Here is a 27,414-nt window from a genome sequence, read left to right as displayed (position 1 = left end):
GCCTCAGCTTTGGGCTGGAAAGCGCACCAACTGCGCACGGTGCCGCTCTGACTGACGCAGCAGAAATGCGGTACCAAGGTGCCGTGTACTGAATGGCGCCCTCAGGCGCTCATATGAGATGGAGCTAAGAGCACTGTGGCACTAGGCAGTGCCAGTACTCTGTGCTTATTCAGAGCCCTAAACCCTACAAACATGCATATCAAAGGGAGGGGAAATATAATAAGTCACCAGTGTCAGACATCCATCATCAAACACACCACTTAGCAACAAGTCTCTATATTAGCACATGGCCGGGGGGCCATGCGAACCTTTTATAGCTGCAGCCTTACGGGAACTTCCTGGTGGTCCAATTGGAGCAGCAAAAGGACCTGAGCATGTGACCTCCGACCTCCAATGAGAGGTCGTCCAACATGCATGCTCAGTAGGGGAAAAGCAGGACTTAGATAACACTTATCAATTCAATTTACATACCTAATGTTACGCTACTTACATTTAGATTCTGAGGCTTTTACACCCATTGTGGACAACATGGCCAATACTTACCCTACCAGTGGTGTTTCATTTGAGTGAGTAACATTCAGTCCAGATTAATCCTATTTACAATTTTTTTTCTCATGACCACAGCAGCGACTTATACTCGTACATTCTTATCTTATCCTAAATATTCAGAGATTTGTTGAACATTAGCAGTCTTGGTAGGTCTGCAATTTTTCCCTTTTTTTTCTCTTTTTCTTTTTCTTTTAATTTTTGAAACCCCTCCCTCCAATACCTTAAACCCCTCCTCCCTAATCATTTGTGCACAGATTGTAGTTTCTTTCTTTGGACTATTATTGTTAAAATTTGAACCTTTTGTACTACAAGTAGTGTCTTATTTGTTTGCATGTATATTTTTGTTAAATTTACAGTGTACTGATGAAGGCTTACTGTCATAGCCGAAACGTCTAATATTTGTGACTGCAAATAAAATTCTTCACTTATCGCAAAAGTTGAGTGCCAAAAATCTTTTTGAATTAGTCTCAGGAGTGTCTGCTTGCTGCTGACTCACGAATGATACAATAGTAGAGCCAGAAGGAGCAACCAGACCCCTAGCATTAGCCTGGGCAAGGTGCTGGGACCAACCGACATCTCTGCTGAGCAGTCTCCTCTCCCTGTGACATACTTTACCCTTTGATATACTTCAGTTTTTCCAATTTGTAAAATGTTTCTTGGGGTAGAGGTAGTTTGTTGCATTTACAACAGAGCAGCATTTGAGACAACATCATCTTGCTAAGTACTATCTGGACTCACCCTGTTGTGAATTCACTTTGTGGCCTACCTCTGGTTACTAGTGAAGGTAGTGGAGCTGGTTATATTGACAGAGGGGTTGCGAGTTCTCTTTCCGGGCTCCCTCTGGTGGTTACAGGAGGTAATGGAGCTGATCTAATTAACAGAGGCCTGCCACCTGATAAAGAGGAGGACGATTGGACATGTGGAGTCTGAGGTCTTTTTCCAGCTCAGTCCCTGCATGCTCAAGCTAAGTGTTCTTTTGCTATTGTTCACATTTGATTTGGTTTTGTCTATTCAGTTTTATGTGGTCAGCCAGTCCCGGCTGGGGCTGTGCTGAATTTCCATCCTTATGTTATTGCTTGTGCCAGTTTGTTTTTGTCTCTTACTAGATTGGCCTCTTTTTTGCTCTGCTCTCAGAATATGCCAGAGTGCTGATATAGTGGGCGAAGTCTAGTGACTTCAGTATTTTTCTATCAGACTTGTTGGGTATTTTTTGCAGGGTTTTTTGCGTGATTGCAGGCAGTGTCTTTCCTTTCCTGTCCTGTCTAGTTAGTGTGGGCCCCATCGTTTGCTCAGCCTATTTTCCTACCTGCGTTTGTGTTTTCATCTTGTCTCACCGACAATGTATGTTTGGGGGCTATCTATTCCTTTGGGGTCTGCTCTGGGGCAGTTTAGATTTCCCCTTTCTTGCTTTAGGCTTATTTAGTTCTCCGGCTGTGTCGAGGCATCTAGAATCATCGTAGGTATGCTCCACGGCTACTGCTAGTTGTGTGGATAAGATCAGGGGTCTGCAATCCGCTTAGTTACCAACTTCTCTGGTTTTCTGTGGCTTAGCTTGGTCTTGCTTTCCTCCACGGTGACCCAATCATAACATCACCCTTAACCAAAAGGTCTGTTGTGAGGTTGTGCCTTTTATCCTATTAAAAAGCATGTTATTTCCAAAGAAGGTAGAGGCAGGTTATTGCCTTATCATGGGCCTATTTTGTTTGATTTGTTTTTAAATATTTTTAATGTTTCTAGTGGTGTGTACTAATAAAAATAAAAACAGTTTTGCTATTTTTCTATTATGATCCCTGTATCCTTGCATGTCCTCTTTTCATTGTTTTTTGTACAGTAGTCCCATCAGCCGGCGACAGTGACCGGAGGTAAACTTTTTACCCCCGATCACAGCTGCAGGCTAACACTGTTATTTGACAGCATAGGAACTGCTGCTCTCTGACGGGTGGTAATGATTTTACCGGCAATCAGAAGCAGTGTTTGCCACACTATCATGCACATGACAGCACAACAATCACCCGGTGTTCAGGTGGGCTGAACCCAAACAGTAACATGGACTTCCTGGTGAAGTCCATGTTTGGTGTCCGTGCCCAAACAGTAGATGTTCCGTGTGAACATCTAACTTTACTGTTCAGGTTTGCTCATCTCTACCCCTTACCGAAGGTACAGAACTGAGGAATGGAAGCCATATTGTCACGGGGCAGTAGGGGAAAACAGGAGACGTGGAACCTGGACCCCTGACCTGGCCCTCAGGTTAAGGGGGTGCCCTGACTCTCCTTAACTTGGGGGTACACTTGATTGTTGTGAGGCCCAAGTCCCCGACCTGTCCATATCTCCTGTTCAGCTCTGAGCTAAACCCCCAACCCCCTCCCCAGGAGGTGAGACAGGGAAAAGTGTACTGCACCAAATAACCAACAAGGAAAGATACGACAGGCACCTAAGGGTAAAATAAACAAAAAAACAAGACTTAGCTTCTCTCTGCTGCTAATTCTCCGAGCAGCAGAGTAAGGCAGAACAAGGGGATAGCTGGAGCTCCACTGCAACACAGCCTGCTCCCGAGTCCAGCTTGGTTGGTCTCCAAATGAATAATATCACTAACAGTGAGTGCAGCACCTGATGACCCTTTATAGGAAGGAGGGAGTGGTCACACTTGCTGACTGATTAAATATGTAGTAACACCAGTGGCCACTGGGACGGGGGAACCCAGCAGCAGACTCACTAAACTTGTAGTAACACCAGTGGCCACCGGGTTCAAAAATCCATATTAACCCCCGAGGGCCAGAAAGGAAAAAGGTTTATATAAGAGAGTCCGACTCTGACACAGATCCAAAAATGGATCATCACACATATGCATAAAAAAATGGCAACTTATCAGTGGACTCACTGCGACGATTATTTAAGGCACACGCAGCAATGGTAGAAAAGATGACAAATTCCCATGGTTATCTGACACAAAACACCTGAGGTATGTCTCCAGACTTTGATTTAGACATTAGTCTGACCATTAGTTTGAGGATGGAACACTGAAGAAAAGGATAGATGCATCCCCAGGTTACAACAAAATGCATTTCCAGAATTTAGATAGAAACTGGGTCCCCCAATCTGACACCTCATCAGAGGAAACCACGTGAAGCTTCATGATCTCGGTGACAAACTTGTGAGCCAGAGACTTAGCATTAGGGAAAGCAGGTAAAGCGATGAAATGCGCCATTTTACTGAACTTATCCACAACAACTAAGATAACAGTCTTACCAGAGGAAGATCTGTAATAAAATCCATGGATAAGTGTGTCCATGGACGGTCAGGTAGTATTAATGGTAGATGGTAGAAGAGCCCCAGGTGGACGTGTATGAGGGGGTCTTAGGATGTGTATGAGGGGTCTTAGAATGCTCACAGACATTACAGAAAGACACAAAGTCGACTACATCATGATGCAACCTTGACCACCAATATGATGAGAAAGCAGGTTCAAGGTTGCTTTACTATCTGGATGACCAGCAAGAGCAGAGCTATAACATGCCCCTAAAACTTTGATATGCAAATGCAACGGTAAAAATAATTTCCCTGAAGGACAAGCATGGGCATCCCTCTGAGCCTTCAATACCTCTCCCTCCAGCTCAGAACACATGGCAGAGATGACCACTCCTTCCTGTAAAATAGGGACAGCATCATCCGAACAACCACTCTCAAGGATACTTCGAGACAAAGAATCAGCTTTGATGTTCTTAATCTCAAGACGGTAAGTGACAATAAAATTAAAACTGGTAAAAAACAAATACCATCTAGTTTGTCTTCGAGGTACAACAGATTTTTATGATCAGTAATGACAGTGACAGGGTGGACTGGCCCCTACAAAAAGTGATGCCACTTCTCAAAAGTCATCTTGTTGGCCAAAAGTTCTTTATTGCCACCATCATAGTTCCTTTCGGCCTGTGATAATTTTTTAGAGAAGGCACATTGATGCCAATTACCATGGGATGACCCTTGAGACAACTCAGCCCAGACCCCCACCTCAGATGCATCAGCCTCAACAATAAATGGTTGGGAAACATCAGGTCGAATGATTACAGGAGCAGTGGAAAAACATTTCTTCAAAGAATAAAATACCTGGCAGGCGCAGTTGGACCACCTTGAGATGTCCATACCTTTCTTTGTCATGTCAGTGAGGGGTTTGACAATTGACGAAAATTTTTGATAATCTTTCGATAGTAGTTAGCAATCTCCAAAAAGCACTGCAACGCTTTCAGATTTTCTGGTAGATTACATTCCAGAACTGTATTGACCTTATCAAGATCCATCCGGAAATCTGTAGCAGACATTAGGAAACCAAGGAACTGAACCTCTTGTATGGCGAATACACATTTTTCTAATGATGTCCATTTTATAATCCTTCAAAACCTGTAACACCTGTCGGACGTATACCTGATGTGACTTGAGATCAGGTGAGTATATTAAAATATTGTCATGATACACCACACCTATAATTTGATGAAAAATGTTAAAAAAAATGTTGAAAAACGGCGGGGGCATTAGTCAAACCAAAGGGCATGACAAGGTTGTGATAATGCCCTTCACGCTGTCTTCCACTCATCCACCTCCTTGATCCTAATCAATTATAGGCTCCCCTGAGGTCCAATTTAGAGAAGCATTGTGCCCCAACAATCTGATTAAATAAGTCGGGAATGAGTGGGAGTTGATACAGGTCTCAGATAGTAATCTGATTTAACACATGAAAATCTAAACAGGGACGCAGGCCCCCCATCTTTCTCTTTTACAAAAAAGAACCCCGCAGCTGTGTGTGAACTAGAGGGTCTAATATGTCCTTTAGCAAGACTCTCAGAGATGTAATCCTTCTTGGTCTGCCTTTCAGGACCAGACAGATTGTATAATCTGGTCTTTCGTAATTGCACTGCAAGGATCACTTTTACGACGCAATCATATACACAGTGGGGAGGCAGTACCTGGCAGTCCTTTTCTGAGAACACATCCACAAAATCAGATGGAAAAGAGGGTATGGTTTTAGTGGGAACATTAGAAATGATGGTACCAAGGCAACTATTTTTGCAGAAATCATTCCATTTGACTATTTGTGTTGACTGCCAGTCAATAACCAGAATATGCAGTTAGCCAGGGAAGGCCTAACACACTAGGAGAAGGGAGACCTTCTAAGACATAACAAGAAAGGAGCCCCCTATGAAGAGCCCTTATGCGCAGGTTCAAAATTATGCAATACTTGCGTAAAATTTGCAAATATGGCGATGGGCTTCGCCAGAGTACTACAGAGAACACCAAGGTGCCATGAGAACCAAGCATTCACTATATTGGCTCCCTCCCCACTATCCAAGATTACAGATATTTACTCAGTTTCATACCAATAACCACTTCCGCAGATAAAAAAAAAACTGAGATACACATGCGGAGAAGATATACTGTATACACCCAGGCTGTTATCCTGGACACAACCTGAGGTTAGAAGTTTTCCGAACACGTGTTTTGGTAAAGAAAGACAGACCCCAATGAAATGCACCTTTTATTCACAGAAAGTGACCACAGAAAGTAGCAGTTATCACTATGATTTTACGGTCCCCTCCTGATCATGGGCACGTCAAAATGAAAACTCTCTTTCTTCCCTTTAGACCACTGTCGTAGTTGTTCTACACAAACAGAACACATTACATGTGAAGCCCACGACTTGTCTTAATGACCTAGTTTTACACCAAAGTACACATAATACATTTTTCTCACTGAGTCGTAATGTTCCTTTGTTGTTTCTTCAGTACAAAACAATTGCAAATGTAGCAAAAGTTGTAGGGTGAATTACGACACCCTCTTGTAGCCATTTCAATCATGTTGTTAAAAACAGAAGCTTAATCCACAACAACATATTTACTGAAAGGAATCATGGTAATCACACCTCCACACTCATATGAACTTTGTCTAAAAGAAAATCTGCCTTTGCTGCCCTTAGCAACCAATCACAGTGCAGCTTTCAGTTCTTACACTACTGAGATAAAATGAAAACTGTGCTCTGATTGGTTGCTATCGATGCCACCACACTGTTATGAACTGTGACTAAAAAAAATCTGTCTTTACTGCCCATAACAAACAAATACAGTATATTGCAGCTTTGATTTTTTTATACTGCTGAGTTAAAATGAAAGCTATGCTATGATTGGATGCTGTGGACATCACCACATTCTTTGGAATCTGGGTTAAGAAAATATTCTCTGCCCACAATAGCCAGTTGCAGCATAGTGTTCATTGATTTCTTATCAATCTAATGACACCAAAATCATTCACCAAAGGGGGACATAGGGGTCAAACTTTGGTGCAAGAAAAAGGCTATGGAGTCAGTGTTTGTAAAAAAAACCCCTTATTTGCTAGAATTTTTTCGATATTTTAACAGGAGTTTCGCTCTCAAAACTATATAAAATTCACCTCTTAGGCCTGTTTCATACTTCATTTTTTTTATTAAATAGCCAAAATACCCATTCAATTACAAGGCAATTGCCGCTAAAATCCATATATTCCGGAAGAACAGGCGAAACGCGCGTCGGGGTGGGTCGCGGTGACAGCTTGGACACACACTCAGGTATTGCTGACCTATATGTATATTCAGTAGCGTTTTTTATTGTCTATTACCCACTTTATGGAAAGGATGTTGATTGCAATGTAGCTAGGATTCCGGGCACTATGTCTAGATACAAATTGATGTCATACTGGCATCAAAAGAGAAGACTGAGAGGAGACTTAATAGCTGTCTACAAATATCTAAAGGGCTGTCACATTGTAGAAGGATCAACTTTATTCTCATTTGCACAAGGAAAGACTAGAAGCAATGGGATGAAACTGAATGGGAGGAGACACAGATTAGATATTAGAAAAAACTTTTTGACAGTTAGAGTGATCAATGAGTGGAACAGGCTGCCACGAGAAGTGGTGAGTTCTCCTTCAATGGAAGTCTTCAAACAGAGGCTGGACAGACATCTGACTGGGATGATTTAGCGAATCCTGCTTTGAGCAGGGGGTTGGACCAGATGGCCCAGGAGGTCCCTTCCAACTCTACGATTCTATGATTCTATGATTTTATAACAATATGGATTTTAGCAGCAATTGCCTTGTAATTGAATGGGTATTTTGGCTATTTAATGAACTAGTAAATGGTTAATTCAGTGGATTTAGCAGTGCTTTTGTTCAAGCTGCAGGCGACCTTTGATGTTTTGAGGCATCTATGTATATATGTGATTTTCATGTAACATGATTTTCATTGTGAATAAAAATTATTTATATTTTGTGCTATACATTCCTCGTGCTGTTTAATGTATTTTGTGGCATTTAGTGTAATTTAGATATTTCGGAGTGTGACCCATGGTTTGTTTTGGGCTTTAAGGACTAATATGTATGCTGTTTCACACTTCAGTTGTTTGATGTCAGTTGAAATCCGCCAAAGTGTGAAAAAACGGATCCGTTTCCGCTATGCAACAAACGGATGTACCGGATCCGTTTTGTAAACAGATCCGCAAGTGTATCAAATTTAAAGGAATAGTACTCTGGAAAAAAGGAGAGAGAGAAATAAAAATATAAAATATCTCATCCAGAGAAATTTTAAAGGGTCAGACCCTGGAGATTAAACTAGGATTATACAAGTAGATCTGTTCAAATTTCAGCAGGACCTTTCATCGATCCAGCCTTTATTTATCTTTTTTGCTTTGCATTGTTTGCCTTTTACTGTATGTCATTTCTATTTCATCTTTTCGCAATTTTTGCAGCACTATAACTTTTGTGTATTAACGAAAGTTTAATAACTTTAACCTTAAAGAGGGAAAGTAAAGCCTGTGTTAAGTAGATTGCTAGAAGTTTTCTTATTTGGTGCTAGAGAGCTGGGTATACTTGTGTACCTGTGTGTTGCCCAGAGAAAACATCTCGCTGGACTAACAAAATTGCAAGTGGTGGCAGCAAAAGGTGGTGTAGATGTATGAGCCGGCTGAGGAGTGCGCTTAGCTCATTGTTAGACTATTGCGATAGGTGAGTGTGAGAATGCGGAGTATCACTTGACCGCATATGGCGACTCCAGTTTTTCTCTCTTCTCCCAAAAAACCTCCCCGACTCCTAGTATCCCTTATTCTTAACATAACACAGACTACCATTTTTTTCTTTGGATAATTGTGGCCACAGCGGCCGATTTTATTAACAAACAATAAACATTAACAATAAACATCCAAATATTAAATGCAAATAATATGAGGGGAGGGTTCTTGGAGCTAAAAAGATCTGGCTATAAAACCTTTTTGGCCCAAGACCAAAAACTAAACCACCATGTTACCCTCAGCCGTCCAACCCAGCTCAAGGGCACCGTAACTCCCGTTCCGGGAGACTCACCACCAGAGCTCCTGAGGTAAAAACCCCGTCCAGAGCCCATAACCAAAAAGCCAGATCCCCCATACCATTTTTAAAACTGTCGGGAATATTACTTCCAACTCCTTCCCCGACCAATCACCGTCAACTCCAAGAACCCCACCCCCCGCAAACCACGAACAGCCCTGACCACCTCAGGCTCGTGAGTGCCCCAAAACCACCAAGGCCCTCTCGATCCCCTCCTGTATTGCCAATGCCCACAGGTCAATGCCGATAGAATTTAAATGAACCCCATCACCCAACCAAAAATTACCAACATCTGCCTCCAACTCAAAGTGCCTGACACTAATGCCCCCATTCCTAGACACAAATCCCGACACTGCCCGATTCAATTTGACCCTTGCCCTGTTAATGCCCTTTAAAGACCTCGCCTGCCTCCACTTTTTCCTCGGAACCACGTCCGACCATACAGTCAACACTTCCGGGAAAGATGCCCACAATCTTAAAAAATCGGAACGTATGTCCCTAATTAAGTCCCTCACCGGCCTGACCCCCAAATCGTTACCTCCAGCATGTATGACGATAACGTCGGGGGTTCGGTCCAGGCGGACGGACTTGGCAAATTCCGGGAACACCCTGCTCCACACCATACCACGAAAACCCAACCACCGAACCAGAACCTGTCCCCTCCTAAAACCCAACTGCCTACCATCTGGCCTCGCATCAGCTCGCAGCGCACCCCAATACACATACGAATGTCCAAATATCCAGGCAAGCAAGGGGTCGCCACCTGAGAAAACATAACAGATTATGGAAAAACAAATTTCTGGACAAAGCCACAACCCCTATTAACGTCGAACATACAGTAAATAGCGATCCGACTGCCACCCGCCAATTCCTTTGATTGCCTCCGCCCCCAGACCAAGACTGTCCGCTTCAGTTGCCGCCCCGATCCTAAAAGAATGGGACCCGTACCTGTCCTGGGGAAGGCCCAACTCCAACAATCCCCTCTTCAAGACTGCAATGAACTGGAAGCGAGACAAATAGGTGCCATCCGCATGGCACAAAAGAGGCCCCGTCCTACCTGCCCACACATCCCAATATGATTCCAAACAACTACTTGGACACACTAGTGCCCCACCAATGCGCCCCAAAACTACCCTTCTGCCCCTACTCAGTTGATCAGTTTTTGAACGCCGGATCCAAAAAACGATGCCCCCTGACCAAAATTCCACATCTTCTGCCTGCACCCCACCAGGTGAGACCTTGCTGCATGACACCACCTCACCAATCCGCATTGCTCCAAAAAAGGCCAAAGAAAAAGCCAACCTAAACAGTACCAACTCGAATCCTGAAGTACAAATACCCTCCAGGACTCTGCCTAAGCTTTCCAACGTATTAAACGAAATAGGTCTTCGTTTATCACAAACTTTCTTACCCCTACGAAAGCCTTTTAACGCCTGTCTTACCAAAAAATTCTTTGTCACGTCCGTCATTCCCTGTAACTTGAAACCGAAAGCCAAGCCCGACACAAATTTGTTTACCTTAGCGGCGGACCAACCGCTAACATCCTATCCTCCTCACTATCAACCCCATCCTATTCTGCCATCCAACGCTGCCATACTCGCCACGAGGATTTGTATGCCGACCAGGTCTGATGCGATAACGATTCCCGGATTAGTCTTCCTGCTCTTCCAAAATCACCTTCCACAGCTGAGAAGGGCATTCCACGCCCGCGGCATCCGCTCCTGGTGCCAACTCTCGAAAACGCCACCACTGAAAACGAGACAAAGAGTCTGCTATTGAGTTCGTAACACCGGGCACATGCACTGCCGAAATCCCTGCATTCAACTCCAAACATCGAAGAACCAAAACTCTAACCAATCTGATCACTGGGGGAGAAGAGGCCGACAAGCTGTTAATCACCGCCACTACACTGGCGTTGTCACAATGAAAACGCACTTTCCGGTTCGCAAACATAGGACCCCACACGAAAACCGCCACCACAATAGGAAACAGTTCCAACAATGCCAAGTTTTTCGTATGGCCCAGCAACTTCCATGCCTGAGGCCAATGCCCCACGCTCCACTTTCCTTTGCAGTAGGCGCCGTAACCAGAACCACCCGCTGCATCCGTATAAATCTCAAAATCAAAATTGCTCAATGCCTCCTCCTGCATCAGTGACCGACCATTGTAATTCTGCAAAAAACGCTGCCAAACCAACAAGTCCGCCCTATGCTCTTTATTCAAGCGAACAAAATGGTGCGGAGCCTTTACTCCTGCCGTCGCACCTGCCAAGCGACGAGAAAAAATGCGGCCCATAGGCATAATCCTACAGGCAAAATTCAAACGCCCCAACACTGATTGCAACTCCTTCAGGGTCACTTTACGCAACTTCACAATCCTATCCACCTCCTGTTTCAACAATGACAACTTGTCCTCTGGCAAACGACACTCCATCCTTTCCGAATCGATGATTATGCCCAAAAAACTTAAAACGGTTTTTGGCCCTTCCATCTTCTCTGATGCAAGCGGGACCCCGAAATGCTCTGCCATCCAAACCATGGCTGCCAACGCATTCCTACACAACGGTGAATCCGGGGGACCAATAAAAAGAAAGTCATCCAGATAGTGAATGATCGATTCCACACCCGCAACATCCCTTACCACCCACTCCAAAAAAGTACTAAACATCTCGAACAACGAACACGAAATTGAACAACCCATCGGCAAACACCTATCAAGGTAGAAATTCCCGTCCCAAAAACAACCCAACAGCGGAATGCTTTCTGCATGATCTGGCAATAACCGAAACGTGGACTCGATGTCCGTCTTTGCCAACAAAGCCCCTGACCCATAACGTCGCACCCAATGCACCGCCGTATCAAAGGAGGTACACTCCACTGAGCACAACTCTCGGTCAATACCGTCATTAACTGACAAGCCCTTTGGGTAAGACAAATGTTGAATCAAACAAAACTTGTTCGGCTCCTTCTTTGGCACTACCCCCAATGGGGAAACAACCAAACCTGCCACTGGAGCCGCGGGGAACGGTCCCGCCATCCTGCCCAATTCCACTTCCTTATTTAACTTCGCATCAACCACCTCCGCATGCATTACTGCCGACCGCAAATTTTTAAACGAAAGCGGAACCACATGGCCGGGAGCCGGAATCCTGAAACCCTCAACAAAACCGTGCCAAAGAACACTAGCCTCTGCCCTAGATGGGTATCTATTTAGAAAGGGGGCCATCTTTTGAACTCTCACCGGGCTCTCCCCCTTGACCGGCACCCACGTTTGGCTTACCCTTCCCCTTCTTAAAACATTTTGAAGCCCCGTGGGAGCCACCGTTACAGTGGGAGCACGCATGCCTGAACTTGCAGTTGGTCCCATACTTGCACTGCCCTTCATTAAATTGCCAGCACGTCCCTGACTTTTCTCTTCCTCCCTGGGTTGCCTGACCACCGCTTCCATGACCTGCTTGCTGACTACTACCGCCTCCGCTCCCAAGAAAGGACTGCCCATACCTCACTGGAGCCATCACCTTCAACCACAGCCCGATATCTTTCTGGTCCCACTTTATCTCTGGCCTTACGCCTTCCTCTGTCTAAACTGCTCGTCATATCGCAGCCACGCCTGCCCCCCGTATATACGATGCGCCTCCCCAATAGCATCCAAATAACAGAACAAGCCAGAACAATTATCCGGAGACTTTTCACCTATGACACTCGCCAAAATAGCGAATGCCTGCATCCAATTCACAAAAGTCTGTGGAATCAGACGCCACCTCCTCTTTTTCTCCTCTTCTTTCTTACTATCATCTTTTTTCCCCTTATCCAGATTAAATTTTTCTAACGGAAGCAGGGAAAATATCTCAACATACTCGTCACGCCAAATCTTTTCTTTCACCTCTTTTTTCAAATGGGCACCCAGAGGCCCCTCAAAACACACATAAACTTCCCCCTTTGCCCTATCTTCCAGTTTTATCTTATCCCCCTTATCCATTTCCGTCTGCACCGAGACAGATACCCCCGCCGATGCTCCCTCGTCACCTTCCACAGAGCGAACCGCCTCACCTACTGACTGAGTGACGGAACCACGCCCCACTAACCATGCCCCCACCGGGGATGGAGCTGCCTCCCCAATTACCCCCCTTCCATTGTCCTCAATATTTTTGACATAGTATCTAAAATATCCCTCAGTCCGGGCACCTCAGCCCCGGTAGGACCCCTACACCCCCCCTGCTCCCTAACATCTCCCATCCTATCTCCAATCTCTTGTAATACAGCCCCTGTGGGCAACAAACAAGACATAGAGCCATACTCACCAAGCTGCGCGGGTGCTGTGTCCCCGCCAGCCGGATATCCAGAATCCTGACGCCTTCCATCATCCTGAAGCACGCTCGGCTGCTCAAGGCCCGCGCCCCTGGCCTCCTCGTCACCAGGGGGGACCCGAGCAGGTGAATCCTGACGCTCCCTTGAACTCCCGCCTGAACGGGATCTGCGACGGTCTCTAGACCCGGACCAGCCTGACCGGTCCGTATAACACTCCAGCCGACTGCCGGACATCCGGTCGGGGGTGCCCATCGCTCTCTCTACCCTCCTTTCTGTGTTGGGGCCAGGTCGGGCGGTCTCCAACTGCCTCCCCCCACCCGCCCCTCTCTCCGCCGTCCGCGCTGTGCTGGGGCCATGTGGAGTGTCCTCCCGCTGCCCCCTCCTGCCCGCTGCTCCCTCTGCTCTCCCTGCCGTGTTGGGTCCAGGCAGGGCATCCTCTTGCTGCCCCTGCCCGCCCATCGCGCCACTCCGTCTGGCGCCCCGACTGCCAGGCACCCCGGAGCAGTCCTCATCCCTGGGGGTACCTGCCGCCACTCCAACAGCCGCCGTCCTTCCTGTCGCCGCCCGCTGCCGTCCCCCCCGTGTGGAAGCAGACCTGCCGCGGCCTGCTCCGTCTCCCTGGGGCCGGCTGGACGCTGCTGGGCCCCGCGATGATTCGTCACCCGCCCGCGACGTCACGTCCGGTCTTGCTTCCTGCTCCTGCGCGGCCTCCGTTCTCCGGCTGTAAGCGCCCACAGGCCGGCTGAGCGGATTCCTGCCGGGACGGGCGCTAGGAGGGGAAGCGACCCCAGTGCCTGCGCCGCCCGCAGGGTCCCTGGAGGGGCTCCGCAGCCGTCGCCTGCTGCGCCGCGTCACCTCCGGCGACAGCCTTTCGGGGGGTCTGGTCGTTCTTCCTCGCCGGCTGGTCCCTGGAAGGTCTGTTGCTCTGAGGAGGGAGGAAAGCTGGGTTTGAAGCCATCCTCCCCTCCTGGACCGGGCTGCCTCCTGAAGTCTGGCCATCAGCTGCTCCACAGTCTCCATCTGCTTGCTGTCCGTAAGGTAGGGTCCTCTCTCCTTCAGTTACGTTGGTGAAGTGTGGCTTTTCCCGCACTTTTTCACTGACCAGGCTGCCCCCCCACCCCAAACCCCTCCCCTGGCCCATCCCAGCCAATCACTATTACCCGGCCATAACAAGTTCAAAAACTTACCCGCCCATTGCAGTCATGGGGGGCTTCCTTTAGGCTGTGCCACCTCCAGTCCCCTTCTTTACAGTCGCATCTGAGTCACATGTGTAGTGAGTGGGCGTTATTCATGACAGTTGTGGTGCGTAAAATTATATAAGTACTAGATTAAGGCCCGATGCTATCGCATTGGGAGGATAGTGATGTAGCATTGACCATGTGTTGTGCGGCACTGTGAGCAGCACACCTTGAAAAGTAGATGTGGTGAACAGCCATATAGGATGGAGTGTGGTAGTAACTTGTTCCACATGCTGATGTGGAAGCATCCTGTTGTGAGTCTAATAATAATGATGAGGAAGAAGCCGTCTGTTGTCGGCGGTGACAGTGTGCAGAGGCTTCTTCAGCCAATCTAATGGATTTAGAGTTAGGGGATTCGTGTGTGAGACGACGGTGTTTATAAGCCTTAATCTTGTCAAGGCGATGGTGTTTTTCCTCAGGAGTCTCATTAGCACGGCGTTGTTTTTGACGTAGTGCTACAGCTGCTTTCCTTTCACTAGCATTGGCATACTTTTTGGTATGTCTCATGTTGGCACAGGTAAAGGAGTCTACTTGGTAGTTATCTGGCAGTGAAGAAGGCATCCTGGAGTATTGTAGAGTAAACAGATACTTATAGTACTTATAGTCTTCTTATAGAAGTGGGGTACAGCAACACGGTGTGAGATAAATTACTTATTAACTGGTGTAATTATGCAGAAGACTTAAACTGGGGTCCTCCTGTAGTTATGCTTAACGTTTGAAGAAAATGGTGTCCTCCTAGTCGAGGCAAAATTGGCCCTGTAATTTCCCAGCAGTAGTTATGAAGTGGTAGAGGCAAATTGGCCCCGTAATTAGACACCGGCAGTGAACAGGCAGAGGAGAAATGCAACACGTCCACACAGCAAGTTGGCGTGAGGTAAATGACGAAATTCCGCGAAATCCCGCGATCCTCAAGATGGCGTAGGCGAAATTATGCGAGATTTCGCCAACGCCATCTTGAGTATCGCGGGATTTCGCCGATCCAAGATGGCGTCGCCGCAAGAACATGTCGCTGGCGTGGACGTCTGGATCCAGGAAGGAGGAAGAAGATGTTGGGAATCGTGCCAATGCCGACTGCGATCGTGGAGCAGCGGCGATGACGGCGTGAGTATGAGAGACGGAGTGAGAGAAAGGGTCATATGTGGAGTGAAACAGGGGGGACGTGAGTGGAGATGGTGAAAGGTGAGAAGAGTGTGTGTTGAGGAGGTGTGTGTGTTGAGGAGGAGTGTGTGTTTAGGGTTAGCATGGCAAGAGGTGTGTGGTGACGGCTGGCATGGTGAGGAAGGTGTGTGTTAGGAAGGTATATGGTGTCGGGGAGTGTGCGGGGGGCAGAAGAGGCACAGTGCTACCGCCAAAGGCAGCTTCTGTCTGGATGTGACGTCACCAAGTTACAACCGGACAGAAGCTGCGTTACAACTGGACGGAAGCTGCTTAGCGTATTTATTATTATAGATGATAAGTTCTCATCCTTCATTCGCTCCACATCCTTAGTCATGGTGTACATGACTAATACATCCGAGATAGATAGGATTATGCTTTAATGTTATTGACTGAATTATGTTCTGGATTTGTAATGCTGTGGAAATAAATAGCGGAGACTTTTTATCGCTATTGTCTGGATGTGCTGCCCTTCATTAGTGCATGTTCAACGACAGGAAATTTTGTCTGTGATGGGATGATTGGGGTCTACTGATTTTCTTTTGATTCTTTGTATATTCCAGTACAGTTTCTCTTGTGCAGAGAGAAGGTAAGTCTTTAACTTCATGTGAACTAAATGATTACATCACTACTTATCAGACACCTCTCTTCCCCACTAAGTCCACCATTCATGTTCCGCCATTTCATTAATAAAAGAGAGCAGTGATCTAGTAGGCAACCAACAGTGATCTATAGAATGGGAACCTGCAGGTTAAAAACACCCCTGACTTACATTAACTATTTATACCATTGTGTATGTTGTGCTGTAGGTGTGGTGGGGCTGATGGTCTGCTCACTGAGACTCTAAAGTGTTAAATGTATTTAATGCTTGTGCATGTTATAAAAGGGTAACAGTCACTGGGGCTGCAGTTAGCTTAGACAGGGTTAACTGTAATGGCTGGCCCAACTTGAGAGGGGGGTTGCTGAGAGATTGTGTCAGGAACAGGAAGTGATAGAGTCAGTGTCTGGGCAGTGACAGGTAATAGGCTGAGGGCAGGGGCTGCTAGGGACAGCATGAGCCCAGAACATCAGGGCAGTGGATTGCCAGATAATTCCGCCATTCGATTCCCCCTATGACAGCCTGAGAACCTCGAGATAGACATCAGGGTCCTGGGCCTCACTCCTTCTGCGAAGCTGCAGGAGAAATTGGACGCAACCCGTTAGAGGTGGAATGAAATGGAATCCAGATATACTGCTAGAAAAGGAGAAGATCCCCTAGAGCTAGAGAAGATAGTAAAAAGAATGTTTTACCTATAATGAGAAAAAGGGCTGAAGTTGTGTCTGGTACCTGTGGGAAAGATGACTTTGACAACCCTTTGGGCTTTATCTTTTATACCTGCATGTAAATGCTGTAAATACTGCCATTGACCAAGTAAAACTTTGGTTGTTTTTTGCCTTCTGTCTCCTGCATTGATTGCTTCTTTGGTTACAGAAGAGGGATTCCTGGAGTCAGAAGAGGCCTGCGGCCCTGAAGTAAGTGTGCTGCTCCTCACACACAGCAGCACACAGGGACTGGGAAACGAGTTGTCTGTAGGATTTCAAATCATGTGGGAACAGAAGCTTGCCCATGACTTGGGAATCTTACACTGAGCATAAACTTCATAAAGTTCTAAGGCCATGTTCACCCTTTCAGTATTTGGTAAGTTTTTTACCTCAGTATTTGTGAGCCAAACCAGGAGTGGTGATAATACAGAAGTGGTGATGTGTTTTTATTATAATTTTCCTCTGATTGTTCCACTCCTGGGTTTGGCTACAAAAAGTGATGCAAAAAACTCACCAAATACTCAACGTGTGCACGTGGCTTAACCTCGTTCCGACATCAGGTGTAATAGCACACCAATGTTGGACTCCCTCCCTTTGATGTGGACTTTGGCGCTGAGCTCACATCTTTTCCGACACATGTCAGCTGTGTCAAACTCTGACATTGGCATTAAACGCGTGCTTCTGGCAAGCATGCTGAACATCCCGCCCATCGGTGATACCATCATCGATGGGTTGGCATGACAACCAGAAGTCTCCAGCAGGCCTCTATGGTTGTCACTGCCGGATTGCTATGAGCTCCGCCTGGTGGTCAAGGCACAAAGCAAGTGAGCAATTCTACTACATACAGGCGATCTGATCATTGCCTGTATGTAGCAGAGCCGATCAGGTTATGGCAGCTTCTAGTCTCCCAAGAAGACTATTGAAGCATGCCAACATTAAAAAAAATATATTTTTAAAAATATAAAAAAAAATAAAAAAGTAAAAGTTCAAATCACCCCCCTTTCGCTCCATTCAAAAGAAAACCCAAAAAATCAAACATACACATATTTGATATCTCCGTGTTCAGAATCTACTTTTTTTGGTCGCTGCAACATTGGATTAAAAAGCAATAAACAGTGATCAAAAGATTATATCTGCACCTAAATGGTATAATTAAAACGTCAGCTCGGCACATAAAAAATAAACTTTCACTCAACTCGAGATCAAGAAAAATGGAGATGCTATGAATATCGGAAAATGGTGCAATTGTTTTTTTATTTTAACAAACTTTGGAATTTTTTTCATACTTAATTAAAAAAAGAACCTAGACATGCTCGATTGTCTATGAAGTCGTAATGACCTGGAGAATCAAAGGTTAATTTTAGCATTTAGTTAACATGGCTAAAAAATTAATAAATAAAAACAACTGAGGGATTTCACTTTTCTTGCAATTTCACAGCACTTGGATTTTTTTTCCCATTTTCCAGTACAAGATATGTTAAAACTAATGGTGCCTTTCAAAAGTACAACTTGTCTAGCAAAAAACAAGCCCTAATATGGCCATATTGATGGAAAAATAAAAAAGTTATGGCTTTCGGAAGAAAAGGAGCAAAAATTGAAAATGCAAAACCAAAAATACCTCTGGTCATTAAGGGGTTAATAGATGCAGTTTAGGTCTGGAGTCACACACAAGCTGTAATAAAATTGGCCCGTTTTTAACGGACCAGAATCGCACAAATGTTTCATGAACAGTGACCCATATGTCATCTGATTGGAATGCGAGAATGTGATTTTCTCGCATCTAAGCATCTGTGTAACATCCATATAGCATCCGTATGACGAGATTTTCTCGCCGGCTTGCAAAATGGACATATAATGGAGCCCAATGACAGGTTAAAGCACAAACGAAAGACTACTATAGATATAGACACATAGAATACATATATAGATATAAAAATGAGCTTGGTTTGAGTTCGTACACATGCAGCATATATAAATGCATGTTCACATGGCCAAAAAGCATACAAAACCTACAAAAGACAAAATGAAAAAACCCTGCTATAATTAAATGAGTAAAAAGCAAAAGTGCATTTAAATCATACAGAGTTCTTAGTAATTATAGCAGGGTTTTTTTCATTTTGTCTTTTGTAGGATATATATATATATATATATATATATACACACACACATACATGTCATTGAGACACACATATATATATATTTATATTTCATAGAGTTCTACATAGCAGAATAGCCGCTAAATCAATTGTCGGCTTCTGTAAAATCGTTACAAAACCCGACATGAAATGACACATGTTTTACATACAGTAAACCATTTCATTTCATATAGGTTTTTATATGTCTTTGACTATTAATTAGATTAGGGTATGTGTGTAAAATATGGACATGTAGGTGTTAAATTAAAGGGTTAATTTGTTGAAAAAAATTGCGTGGGCTCCCGCAGCAATTTCTCCGCCAGAGAGAGAAAGCCAGTGAGTTAGGGCAGATATTAATAGCCTTGAGAGGGACCATTGTTTTTGGCCTCTCTATTCCCTTTGCCTTTAGTGGTGGCTAATGGGTTAATGTCACCTTGCTATTGAAAGGTGACATTAAGCCGGGTTAATAATGGAGAGGTGTCAATAAGACACCTATCCATTATTAACCTTAGAATAGTAAAGGGTTAAAAAAAGACACACACATTAATTAAAAATTCTTTTAATGAAATAAGCACACAAAGTTTTTGATCACATTTATTAATCTGCTAATCCAAAAAAAGGCTATGTTCTGTAAAAAAATAAAAAATAAAAAACAATAATCATACCTCTCTACTGTTCAGTCAGGTCCCCCGCTGCAATCCATCACAAGAGGTTAACTAGTTTAGAATGGGGACCGGGGCTAATGTGACCGGTCCCGCTGTAAACCACTGCTGCAGCCTCCCCTGCTGACCGGAGATGAACTAATAAGCGTGGGAAAGTTTCTCAACTTTTTCCCATGCTCAGCAGTTCACCTCAGGTCAGCCAGGGACTCCATGCAGCCTCACTGACTACCGCTGATGTCTGTTTTTCTCGCTAGTGTGACTCCGGCCTAAGAGTGAGTTTCCACGTAGCGCATTCTTGTGCTTTGGATGGAGCAGAAAGCCCGCTCTGCCAAAAGCCCCGCCCTGTTCTGTATGCACGGTGATTCCGGATGTGTATCACCGCATCGCATACACAGACCCTGGGTACCATCCGCACATGAAGCGCTCACTTTACGCATGTTGGGAATAGCCACATGCGTTAAGTGAGCGTTTCAATGCAATCCTATGGTGGCGGAATTGCCTAGATTCTGCAAAATTAATGAACATGCTGCGGATTTTTCCGCTATGCGATTCTGCAGCAAAAAAATACGCAGCCTTGGCACAGCAACTGCGGAATCCCATAGAATTGCAAGGGATGCGTTTTGTTAGCATTTTTTAAGCGTTTCTGCAGTGGCAAAAACGCGGCGGAAATGCTTAAAAAACGCAACGTGGGCACACAGCCTTAAGTGGTTTACCACTGAAAAACAAATAACAATTTTGATGGGTTTCCAGTAGTGATGAGCGAGCGTACTCGAATAATCGAGTATTTTCAGTGTGCTTGAAAAATATGCCTGAGTCACCACAGCTGCATGTCTCGTATCATTATCTGTTGACAAATGTAGAAAGCAGTTACAAAGCCTGTGTCTCAGTGGAAGATATCCTGGATTACAAATATGTGACTGTGCTGTTTGTAATGCTTTACCTTCCATGACAGTGCTTCTGAAATGCTGAATCCAGATATCCCCAGAAAAGGACATTTGCATAAAAGTAGATATTTATCTGTGCTTCCTTAGGGTTCTTTGAGTTTTACCATATTAAAAAAAATATTAATTGGCTTCCTGTGAATCAGCCACAGAATAAGGAAAAAACACTGTATTTTGTCCTCCTCAGCCTAAAAATACTCCAGTATGGTTACCTCTAAAGCTCTAGTGGACAGTCATTCCTGATTTAAGAAGGCATGTAGCATGTTGTGTTCCTTCCTTCCTCCAGGTTGTAGAATTGTGGCTGCACAAAAATGAAATAGGATATGTTTCCAAGTTTAGGATTACATCCGGATTTGCTGCGGATTGAACGCTGCGTACAGCTGCAGCGTTTAATCCGCAGTGTCCATATGTTACGGCATAGTGGAGGGGATTTTATGAAATCCCGTCTCCACTATGCGTCCTAATACGTGGGTGACACACCCGCGAAACCGGACATGCGGTGCATATTTTTAAACTGCAGCATGTCTGTTTACCATGTGGAGACGCTCAGTCTCTGCAAGGTAAGCAGCCTACTCTATGTATACGATGTGGTGATTCTGGAAGTGTTCAATGAGCACATCAGGAATTACCGTGCGTACAGAAGGGGGCAGGGTTTTGGGCGGAGCGTCCAAAGCGCACGCAATGCGCTAAGTGGAAACTCGCCCATAGAGTCACAGCTATGAATTTCAGTACACTTTTCCAGTCAATAAGCAGAGCCTCTTTTAATTGTCCAGCTCAATAATATGACACAACTGTTAGAAATTGTGGTTCGATGTTCTCATCTGAGAATGGATCGAGTCCGGTGCTACTCTGGACGCAAACACCGCCATTTATCTGCTGGCCCGAGATCATGAAAAATGGAGACGTTACGGGTATCGGAAAATGGTGCAATTTTTTTTTTACAAACTTTGAAATTTTTTTCTCGACTTAAATAAAAAAGAACCTATACATGTTTGGTTTCTATGAACTTGTAATGACATGGAGAATCATAACGGCAGGACAATTTTAGCATTTAGTGAACATGGTAAAAAAAAAAAAACTGTGGGATTGCAATTTCACAGCAGTTGGAATTTTTTTTTCCAGTTTTCATGTACACAACATTGTAAAACCAATGGTGTCCTTCAAAAGTACAAATCATCCCGCAAAAAACAAGCCATTTTAACCCAAAAAATAAAAAGTTATGGCTCTGGGAAAAAGGGGAGCAAAAAGAGAAAATGCAAAACAAAAAAAACCCTCTGGTCGTTGAGGGGTTAAGGCTTGCATAGCTTGGGCAGCTTGTGCCAAGTGCAACTCTGGCTGCACCTTTGCTGGTTTGGTGCCAGTCTTATAACAATAACTGACCTCAGCAGTGTCCACCAGGCTACACGGCTGTCTCATAAACGTAGGACAGGAATAAATGGGTCGGACACCACATTAATTACTAGCGCATGTACAGTATTATAAGCAGTGTTTTCAATGGAGTCTGTTAATAGACATATCAAGTTACGTGTCACTCAGTGGTCATGTTCAGGAGCACAGCGCCATTCTTTGTGTAAAGTAAGGTTTAGTATGCAAGGGGGCGACGCTTTACATAGAAAGAAATCTTCACTGCTTATACCAGTATATTGTTAGGTTACCATATGATCATCCTCCAGTCACCATTCTTATCAAGGTAATGTTACATATGCTTGGCAGATAATTTGCCTGCTTCCACTGGGTACTCTGCTATATCTGTACATATATGTAGATACTAGCTAAAGAGCCCGGCGTTGCCTGGGCATAGTAACCAACCATGGTTAGTTATAACAAATTATAATGATTATATTGCACATAAAAACATTTTACATCATATATTCAACACTACAGATTTGCAACAGAAATTAACTAAACGATTACCCAAGTATTGATAGCATTTTATTTTCAACTCATTCAAGATTTTTGGTTTTTCCTTTCGGTGCAAAGATGAACAGTTCCAACTCTTGAACAGACCACGTAAAGCTGACCATGAGAAAAGCATGGAGATTGCAAATCGATCCCTACTACTTTCAAGGACTGTCCCTGAGCATTGTTAATGGACATTGCAAATAGCAGTTGAACTGGAAACTGGAGGCGTTTAAAATCAAAAAACAAATCAGATGGCATGAGTGGAATTATTGGAATGAAAATGTCCTCTCCTTTGGCACATCCTGTTTCTGAGCTGTGTATCTAACCCTATCCTGCGTGATAATGTCTGCTGAGCTGTGTACCTAATCCTCTCATGTGTGATACTTTCTGCTGAGCAGTGTATCTAATCCTATCCTGTGTGATACACTGCTCAGCAGTCAGTATCTAATCCTATCCTTTGTGATACTAACTGCTGAGCACTGTATCTAATCCTATCCTGTGTGATACCATCTGCTGAGCCGTGTATCTAACCCTATCCTGTGTGATACTGACTTCTGAGCCATGTACCTAATACTATCATGTGTGTTACTGACTGCTCAGCTGTGTATCTAATCCTATCCTGTGTGATACTGACTGCTGAGCCGTGTATCTAAACCTATCCTTTGTGATACGGAATGCTGAGCTGTGTATCTAATACTCTTCTGTGTGATACTGTGTGATGAGCTGTGTATCTAATCCTATCCTGCGTGATACTGTGTGATGAGCTGTGTATCTAATCCTACCCTGTGTGATACTCTCTGCTGAGCCGTGTAGCTATTCCGATCCTGTGTGATACTGATTGCTGAGCTGTGTATCTATTCCTATCCTGTGTGATACTGACTGCTGAGCCGTGTATCTAATCCTATCCTGTGTGATACTGACTGCTGAGCCGTGTATCTAATCCTATCCTGTGTGATACTGACTGCTGAGCAGTGCATCTAATCCTATCCTGTGTGATACCGTCTGCTGAGCCGTGTATCTAACCCTATCCTGTGTGATACTGACTGCTGAGCCATGTATCTAATTATATCCTGTGTGATACTGTCTGCTGAGCAGTGTATTTAATACTATTCTGTGTGATACTGTGTGCTGAGCTGTGTATCTAATCCTATCCTGTGTGATACTGTCTGCTGAGCCGTGTATCTATTCATATCCTCTGTGATACTGACTGCTGAACTGTGTATCTAATCCTATCCTGTGTGATACTGACTGCTGAGCCATGTGTCTAATCCTCTCCTGTGTGATACTGACTGCTGAGCTGTGTATCTAATCCTATCCTGTGTGATACTGACTGCTGAGCCGTGTGTCTAATCCTATTCTTTGTGATACTGTCTGCTGAGCTGTGTATCTAATATTATCCTGTGTTATACTGACTGCTGAACCGTGCATCTAATCCTATCCTGTCTGATACTGACTGTTGAGCCGTGTACTTAATCCTATCCTGTGTGATACTGACTGCTGAGCCATGTATCTAATCCTATCCTGTGTGATACTGTCTGCTGAGCAGTGTATCTATTCAGATCCTGTGATACTGACTGCTGAGCTGTGTATCTAATCCTATCCTGTGTGATACTGACTGCTGAGCCATGTGTCTAATCCTCTCCTGTGTGATACTGACTGCTGAGGTGTGTATCTAATCCTATCCTGTGTGATACTGACTGCTGAGCCGTGTGTCTAATCCTATTCTGTGTGATACTGTCTGCTGAGCCGTGTATCTAATATTATCCTGTGTGATACTGACTGCTGAACCGTGCATCTAATCCTATCCTGTCTGATACTGACTGCTGAGCCATGTATCTAATCCTATTCTGTGTGATACTGTCTGCTGAGCTGTGTATCTAATCCTATTCTGTGTGATACTGTGTGCTGAGCTGTATATCTAATCCTATCCTGTGTGATACTGTCTGCTGAGCTGTGTGCCTAATCCTATCCTTTGTGATACTGACTGCTGAGCCGTGTATCTAATCCTATCCTGTGTGATACTGGGTTCCCCCTGCAGTCTGTGTCAGAGGGTGGTCTGTGTTGGCACGGTAATAAATTGTGTTATTTCCAGCTTTACAGAAGGAAGATAACACCATAGAAATGATAAGAATAATAGGCCAAACTGTTTGGTGAATTGGAACGCGCGGGGTTAAAATTTCGCCTCACAACATAGCCTATGACACTCTCAGGGTCCAGACGTGTGGTGACTGTGCAAAATTTTGTGGCAGTAGCTGCCAATCCCGGACATACACACATGCATACATACAAACGCACACACACACATTCAGCTTTATATATTAGATATGCATGATTTCGTTTTGCTCTCTTTGAGGCTACAATCACACAACCATAGTTTTGGTCCAAGTGCAGTCTCGGGAAAAAACTTACATCACATGGACAACGTTCCAATGTTATTCAAATGGATTATTGAAATTATCGTTTTTGTACACAGACCGCATGACTGAAAAGCAAATGCTACCTGCACTAGTCCCTTCCATATTTTATATATTCAAGTCCCATAGATGTCAATCGGATGCCATAATGATCATCTATAAAGTATCCAACTTATACATCTTAGGCCACATTCACACTATCAGTATTTGGAAGCCAAAACCAGGAGTTGGAGGTAATACAGAAGTGGTGACATGTTTGTATTATACTTTTCCTCCGATTGTTCCTCTTCTGGTTTTGGCTTACAAATACTGATGTAAAATACTGACCAAATACTGACCGTGTGAATGTGGTCTGCACATTGTCATTATTAACGTATGAAACTGTATTTGATCTTGGACATTTTAATAGCAGCTTATGTATAAAAGAAAATGCCATACAGATTGCATATGGATGATTACACAGATGAAAAATAATCTGGTTTTTTTATGAATATAAGACCATTATTTTTAAATACATGAATTTAGCCTTAAAATGACCTTTGTGGGTTTTTTCACATTTCTAAGGGCTGAAAAAATATACTTCACCCTAAAAATAATTACTGTGTATTTTCTCCAGAGACTGAAATATCAGCTTGGTAGCTCTGAGAAGATTAACCATACTAGCAATTTTTTTTTTTAGACATTTAACTCACGACTTCAAAAGCTAAAATGAAAATACAGCACAATACAGAAGAAGAGCAAGAAACTGTCTGGATTTTCAATAACATTATAGAGATTCAAATTCTTTACATTACAAATGTGATAATCAGAATAAAATTTACACCAAAACTTTAATACTATCTATTTTCTATCATCTATTAATTATCTGTCTATCTACCGATTTTTCATCTATATTTTTCCCATGATTCCAGATTTATAATTGTTGGGTATTAGGTCCTTCAACTCATTCTTTTCCCATCCACTGTAAGTTTTGCCATTCATCTGTATATTTCTATTGGAGCTGTAGGAAATCTCACACATAGTATTGCTTAAACTAACATTTTTCAAGCAGGAAATGCCTAAGAAATCCATAAAAGCTGATGTACGGTACAGTCCTGAAGCTGTAAACTATAACAGAACATCATCCACTATCTACCCTTTCATCCAAACCAAAACAGACTGCAGAAAAGACACAAAAGTATAAAGTCCCAAAAGAAATTGTACTTGCCTGAGCTTCCTAACTGTAGTTCTGTACTGCAGCTGCCGGGAGTAGCCTATTGCTTAAGAAGTCTTAGGAACATCTGTCAGATGGCCCTGCCTGTGTGAAGATGTGGGTTTGTCCTTGTTCAGGAAGGAATTCACTTTTTCCTCTTTTTAGTTCACAAGAATGCAAAAATTGAAACATGGAATTTTGGTGACCTAGACAAATACCAAAAATTATACACTCCACAAAAAACATCATGAGATCTATTTGAAATGATTAGTAAAGGGGAGCTAAGTGAAACATTACTGGTTTTTCTTTGTAACTGGCCTGTATTAAAATTTGGGTGATGTTCATCAGATCTGTTCCTAGAAACTGATGTCACCTTGATATCTGTAAAGGGAATACATCAAAAGGATCAACTCTCTTAGGGCAGTTTCACACGTCAGTGGCTCCGGTACGTGTAGTGACAGTTTTCTCACATACTGGAGATACTGACACACGTCGACCCATTCTAATGAATGGGTCTATGCACATATCAGCATGTGCGACAGCACGGATCACACGGACCCATACAAGTCAATGGGTGCGTGTAAACAAGTGTGCGGTCCGTGTGTGATCCATGTGCGTCAAAAGCTTTGTGAGTGATACATATGCACACGGACAGCACACGGCCACCACACGGACGTGACACATGGACAGCACACGGATGTCACACGGATGGCCTACGTATCCACACGGACAGCTCCGGGAACGTTTTCTCCGGTACCGGAATTATCTGCACATGTGAAACCGGCCTTAATCATTTTATTCAACTTTCTATGATCTGTAGGATCTTTGATTTACTGACAGATTCCCTTTAATAGGCACATCTATGAGTAAATAACCTGATGTCCAGTGATTTACTTCCACAGTAAAGTCTGGCTCTCCAGTAACTGGTTAACATCTAATTAACAACTAAATCTTAAAGTAGGACGAGAGTGTGCAGGAATTCTGCTATATGGACAGCTAGTAAGACAATATCAGGTTCTATGAACTGGTGTGATAAGCATTTCCCAAATTTGATTTTAATATACGCCCACCAATTATATACCATTCCAACAAACAAAATAATCACAACTAGTCCATATATCCACCATCCTACCCCAATAGTAATAAAAAATACCAAGACCAAACCCCAGCATGCAGAGTCTACAAGATAACTAAATTACTGTTCCTAAAATTAATACATAGCCCAAAATAAACCTGAAATA

The 27,414-nt window shown here is 43.9% G+C and overlaps 1 protein-coding gene across 1 annotated transcript in view; it reads right to left on the bottom strand.

The window, feature by feature from the left end:
- The window catches only part of TBXA2R (thromboxane A2 receptor), a 182,717-nt gene extending 156,446 nt beyond the window's left edge, over positions 1–26,271 (bottom strand). The window contains exon 1 of the mRNA XM_073546276.1: positions 26,189–26,271. The gene's annotated coding sequence lies outside the window, so the exon portion shown is untranslated. The remainder of the gene's footprint in view (positions 1–26,188) is intronic.
- Between the last annotated feature and the right edge of the window lie 1,143 nt (positions 26,272–27,414).

This window comes from Dendrobates tinctorius, unplaced genomic scaffold (assembly GCF_039654945.1).
Source record: "Dendrobates tinctorius isolate UK_male_01 unplaced genomic scaffold, ASM3965494v1 ptg000011l, whole genome shotgun sequence".
NCBI lineage: Eukaryota > Metazoa > Chordata > Amphibia > Anura > Dendrobatidae > Dendrobates > Dendrobates tinctorius.
The sequence above is the reverse complement of the archived record's forward strand: the minus strand, read 5'-3'. Positions and strand labels throughout refer to the sequence as shown.